This window comes from Procambarus clarkii, unplaced genomic scaffold (genome assembly GCF_040958095.1).
Source record: "Procambarus clarkii isolate CNS0578487 unplaced genomic scaffold, FALCON_Pclarkii_2.0 HiC_scaffold_1037, whole genome shotgun sequence".
In the NCBI taxonomy this organism is placed as follows: domain Eukaryota; kingdom Metazoa; phylum Arthropoda; class Malacostraca; order Decapoda; family Cambaridae; genus Procambarus; species Procambarus clarkii.
Genome location: NW_027190069.1, coordinates 36,025 through 42,436, shown reverse-complemented (window position 1 = coordinate 42,436; position 6,412 = coordinate 36,025). Strand labels below are relative to the sequence as shown.

Here is a 6,412-nt window from a genome sequence, read left to right as displayed (position 1 = left end):
TCTCTTTGATATCCCCAGAGTCAAACTTAATCTATGTAAACACTCTATGTAAATAAAGGGACCTAGTCTATGGAACTCACTCCCTTATAATGATTTGAAAAGCTGTCCAACTTCTGCCATATTCAAAAATAAAACCAAAAAGTACCTGTAGTACTTTTTAAGTACGAGGGAGTAATGCGCAAAGCGTCCCTCACCTGTGACGTCACAGCGTCACCTGACGCCATATCAACACATCGGCCATTTTGTCGTCAGTTCAGTCATGGCGAGGACTAACCCTTCATGCAAACTGCACCTACTATCAAGAAGAAGAAGATTTTGTGTTCCACCGATAGTATTATCGTAAGTAAGCACTTATATTTTATATTTTATTAAATTAATTGATTCTATTTTTCTGTAATAAAGGTCCAAAGGGTTGTTAAGGAACAAGGGTGTAGCGATACCGACGCTCAGTGCGCTCAACTCACACCAAAGTATCACCTGTGTAGCTTCTGTAATTAGTGTTAATTAGTTATGCTATAAGATAATGAAGCGAGTATAAGATTAACTCGCTACAAGGGTACTGTGTTGGGAGGTGAGGGCTGTTACTGGTGTCTGTGGGGATGTGAGGACTTGTACCAACCACTATCACCACCAGTACCTTGTCTTGCATCCTGCTTAGTATTCCTATTGAGATATGAAGTATTATTGCATTCATATAATTATTCATTCATTGTCATTACTATTTTTATGGGCTATGTTCTGTTACCCTAATGCTTTTTACCCCTGGGCATGTCCATTTACTCTCCAGCCCTTCACAAGCCACTGCTGCACCCCCTCCATGCCCATACTTACTGTGCTTATTCTTACAGGACTGCACTGCATTATGTGGTGCTCACTGCCTGGACACCTTGATACATGCATTATAGGGTTCTGGTAGTTGTTCTACTCACCAAGCCCTTCCAAGGCCAGGCTTGACATGTGAGAGCTTGGTCCAACAGGCTGTTGCTTGGACAGGCCCCTCAGGCCCACATATCCACCACCGCCTTGTTTGTCCGGCACTTCAAAATCAAATGTTTATTTACGTAAGGTACATACATATTTTTAGGTAAGGTACTCTTTATTTGGGTAAATTTATCTTCGTAGTATTTAGCTTTGGCTCGTCTAATTATCTTGGATAGCAATAACGAGTAATTCTTTGAGAATTCTTTGGAGACAATTCCTAACCTATACTTCTCCCAACCTATACTTCTTCTCAAGGTCATCTTCACTTCTTGAAGATGTTCAGGTTTTCTCTTGAAGATGTCGACGGTTGTTCCAGCAATACTGTATTTCTTTTATTGCTGAAAACCTGTTTTCAGCCATAAAAAAATAATCCTGAATCCAGAAAAAAATCCCTTTTGTATCGTCTGGAAATTTTCAAATATTGCTGATCAAACCTGAGTCTAAATTATTTGTATATATTATGAATTACAGAGGTCCCAGGACAGGGTTTTTAGGCACTCCACTTACATTTTCCCACTCTGACTTAACCCCCATTTATACAAACTCAGTCTTATCTTTTAGCTAATAATTTATTGTACACACCATACTCAGCCTGTGTAGGGTAGTTTATTGTGCATGTGTAGTATATATATTTGTGTAGTATATTTGGTATATTTAATGCCTCTAACCTCTCCTCATAGTTCTTGTCCTTCAGTTCTGGGAGCCCCTTAGTAGCATGTCTTTGCACCTTTTCCAGTTTGTTTATGTGCTTCTTAAGATATGGGCACCATACAACCGCTGCATATTCCAACTTTGGTCTAACAAAAGTCGTGAACAATTTCTTGAGTATTTCGCCATCCATGCATTTAAAAGCTCTGAATATTATCCTTTACCTGCAATTGGTTGTTGCTGTATTTATAGAATATGATTTGTTCTACTTTACATTTGTTTGTTCCTTTTTTTCAAAATTTCTTTCTGCCTCTCTCCTCACTGCCGTGTAGTTGTTTCTCTTTGTATTACTGGTATGTTTGGGGGTTTGGCCTCTTCGTATATTGATTCCATTTTTGTGTCTTTTGGTCTCTGTCCGTCTTGAAATTTCAGTTGAACAAATCCTGTTTCCTAGTTCTGCATCTTTGTTTTGGTATAAATGTTTTTGTTCCTTTATCATATATTTCACAAAATTGACATACTGTGCATTAATTCATCTCAATTACTTCCTTTCCTAACAGCAAGCCTTTCCAGTAAAATTCTTTGAATTCTTTTCTGACTTCTGGCCTAATGTTTGTTTTATCCTAGTGTGTATGATGCCTAGCGTGTGTCTGGTGCCTGTTGTGTTAAACCGAAGATAAATGCATAAGTATAGGTCAGTAATTTCTCCAGCTTTGAAAGGGGCTTTCATTATGCAGCAGTATTCCACTCTAGAGAGCACTAGCGTCTTGAAAACTATCATCATCGGTATAGCATCTCTAGTGTGAAAAGTTCTTGTTATCTATCCTGTCATTTTTCTTGCAGTTGTGACGGCTACTTTATTGTGTTCTTTAAATGTAAGGCCTTCTGACATCAGTACACCCAAATCCTTTACGTTGCTTTTCCGTTCAATGTTATGATTTGACTGAGTTTTGTAAGTGGTTTCCGTTTTTATATTTTTTATTTTTTCCGTAGCGCATGAGCTGAAACTTATGTTCGTTAATCACCATGTTATTTTCTGTAGCCCATAGAAAGACCTGATTTACATCTGATTGGAGGTTTGCCGTCTCCTCTATGTTGCCTACTCTCGTGAAGATTCTAGTGTCATCTGCAAAGGATGATCAAGTACTATAGGTTGTGTCCTTGTCTATGTCCGATATGAGGATGAGAAAAAGTATTGGAGCAAGCACAGTACGCTTGGGGACTGAGCTCTTTACGGTTGATGGTCCAGATTTTATTTTGTTGACTACTACACATTGGGTTCTATTAGTCAGGAAGTTGTATATCCATCTGCCTATTTTTCCGGTAATTCCTTTTGAACGCATTTTATGTGCAATAACACAATGGTCACATTTGTCAAAGGCTTTTTTTTGTCAAAGCGTTTTGTTTGTCTTCCATGGCATCTAGTGCCATGTCAGAGTGGTCCAGCAACTGTGATAGGCAAGAGCGCCCTGTTCTGAAACCATGTTGTCTGGGGTTATGGAGATGCTGTGATTCCATGTATTTTGTGATCTTACTTCTTAGCATTCTCTCAAAGATTTTTATGATGTGTGATGTTAGTGCTATCGGTCTGTAGTTTTTTGCCTCTGCCTTATTTCCTCCTTTATGGGGCGGTGCTATCTCTGCTGTTTTTAGTATGTCAGGGACAATGCCAGTATCTTGGCTTTGTCTCCAAAGAATGTGAAGGGCCTGCGATAACGTTTTTTACAGTTCTTGATGAATATAGAGTTCCAAGAGTCAGGGCCTGGTGCAGAGTGCATAGGCATACTGTCTATGGCTTCTTCAAAATCCAGTGGTGATAGGATCACATCTGATTTATGATTTGATGTTGGTATCATATCCATGAAAAATTCATTTGGGTTATCAATCAGATGGATGGAGAGCTACACTCGTGGTGTCCCATTTTCCCAGCACTCTTTGTCATATAATGCTTTGAAACTTTTGACGGATTTGGCCTCCACCACCTTCTCACCTAACATGTTCCAACCGTTTACCATTCTGTTTGCAAAAGTGAATTGTCTTACATTTCTTCGGCATCTTTGTTTAGTTCGTTTAAATCTATAACCTCTTGTTCTTGAAATTCCAGGTCTCGGGAAATCTTCCCTATCAAGTTTATCAATTCCTGTTACTGTTTTGTACGTAGTGATCATATCTCCTCTTTTCCTTCTGTCTTCTAGTTTGGAATATTTAATGCCTCTAATGTCTCCTCATAAATCCTGCCCTTCAGTTTTGGTATGAATGTTTGTGTGCCTTCATCGTATATTTTGCAAAATATGGAATACATCTCATTTACTTTGCTTTAAGAATATGGTTCGATCAATTAAAAACCCTCTTGTTCAAATTGCAAAGAGACTGAAAGAGATGCAGCATGCTCAATGGATTATATATTAGTGATTATTATTAGGATTATATATTAGTGAATCATATTAGTGATTCAATTATTATGGTCATAAAACAATAAACAAATAGTTTTGGTGTTATTACACTCTATTCACAGGTTATATATAAGTATCTGCATGTTTTGTTCACCATTACAAACCACTAAGTTGGTTTGATTTTTGTTGAGATTGTTATTTATGATAAGATTCCTTACGTTATCTGAGAATGAAGCTATGTCGGTATTGGGAAATCTATAGATGGCACTTATAGTCAAGGAGGATTTAAGGGATTTACTGGAGAACTTGGCAAAGGTATATTCACAATAGTCGTCTCTATTACTAATGAGACTATTGCAGATGAAGGTATCTTTGTAAGATATTGCTATGCCACCTCCTTTTTTTATTAGGCCTGCAGTTGTGAATGGCTTTATTATCAGCCAAGTTGTAGCATACAACATAGCATATATATGTATATGGCATACATATATATATATATATATATACACACACATTATATATATATATATATATATATATATATATATATATATATATATATATATATATATATATATATATATATATATATATATATATATATATATATATATATATATATATATATATATATATATATATATATATATATGTATGTATGTTATGTTACAACATAACAGGCCAATTACACTGGATTAATCTTTGTGTTTAGATAGGAGATGCCTCGTATGGGCCAATAAGCCTTCTGCAGCCCCTATGTTTATCCCTTATGTATCCCCCCATGTTTTCACCTTCATTGTATTATCACCTGACCTAATGCGGGTATAAAATCAACTAATATATATATATATATATATATATATATATATATATATATATATATATATATATATATATATATATATATATATATATATATATATATATATATATATATATATATTCAAAATTCGTCAGTGTACTACATTTTTGTTGTTGCTTTTAGGTGATGCTTTTAACCAGTGTACGTGGGTCTGATTGTGCAACCACAGTTCGAAGAATAATGAAGATATGAACAAACGGCCTGTGGTCACTATACAGTCTGGAAGGGCAAAAGAAGAAATTGGCATTTTTACAAAAACAAGAACTATATAATGTTATTTTAAGTAAGTAACCAAAAAATTAAATAATTTTTTTAAAGTTTAAAATTCACTTAAAAATGTAAATTTTAAGTTAAAAAATTTTAACCAAAAAACTTAATATTTTTCATATTTGGAACCATTCCATAATATTTTCCCAAGCATAAATGATTATATTTCTATCACTTGCTCTTAAGATTGTTTCATTTAATAAAGGTTGGGCATAATTGTTCTCTGCTGCTAATAGTTTGACTAAGACTGACTTAGCTATAGGAAAATGTAAACTTAATTGGTTTATCCATTACAGTATTTTGCAGTTTATTTCATGATCCTGTGCTTAATACTTGCATAAATAGTAGATTACAAAATGCATTTTTATATCATTAGTATTGAATAATAATAATGCAAATAATTGACTTATAAATGATGTACAATTAATTGGTAGGTGATATTATATTATTAATATTTTTTCATTCTTGCAAAGCCTTAACAAAGTCATTAACATGTTAATATAAACTTGATCACCTTCCACTTATTTTCTCATGTGCTACCTACATGTACAAAACCTTATTCCTAAATGCATATTTTGTTCTGAAACTTGTCCTTTATATGTTGTGTATCACCATCTCTGGAGAGTTTTATCTGATTGATGTATAAATTACTTTTAATTTTACAGAATATTATTGTTATACTGAATTTATTATTATATAAATAACTTAATTTTACAGAATCATCTATCAACGCACATCCACAAGTTGAGGAGGAGGATGTGACCTTCCAGATGTCTGAAGTACTGAAACAGGCACCAAACAGGCCTGGTGGATCTAGGTACAGGGTAAAATGATTTAAATTTTTTTTTTTTTTTTTTTACTAATTGTCCGATATATATATATATGTCGTACCTAATAGCCAGAACGCACTTCTCAGCCTACTATTCAAGACCCGATTTGCCTAATAAGCCAAGTTTTCATGAATTAATGTTTTTTCGTCTACCTAACCTACCTAACCTAACCTAGCTTTTTTTGGCTACCTAACCTAACCTTACCTATAAATATTGGTTAGGTTAGGTTAGGTAGGGTTGGTTAGGTTCGGTCATATATCTACATTAATTTTAACTCCAATAAAAAAAAATTGACCTCATACATAGAGAAAAGGGTTGCTTTATCATTTCATAAGAAAAAAATTATAGTAAATATATTAATTCAGGAAAACTTGGCTTATTAGGCAAGTCGGGCCTTGAATAGTAGGCTGAGAAGTGAGTTCTGGCTACTA

At 34.5% G+C, this 6,412-nt stretch overlaps 1 long non-coding RNA gene across 1 annotated transcript; it reads left to right on the top strand.

Moving 5' to 3' along the window:
• Positions 1–208: 208 nt before the first annotated feature.
• On the top strand, positions 209–5,969 carry LOC138361991 (uncharacterized). Its single transcript, XR_011227341.1, has 3 exons — positions 209–339; positions 849–1,066; positions 5,869–5,969. It is a non-coding gene; the product is annotated as an uncharacterized lncRNA (long non-coding RNA).
• The last annotated feature ends 443 nt before the right edge of the window (positions 5,970–6,412 follow it).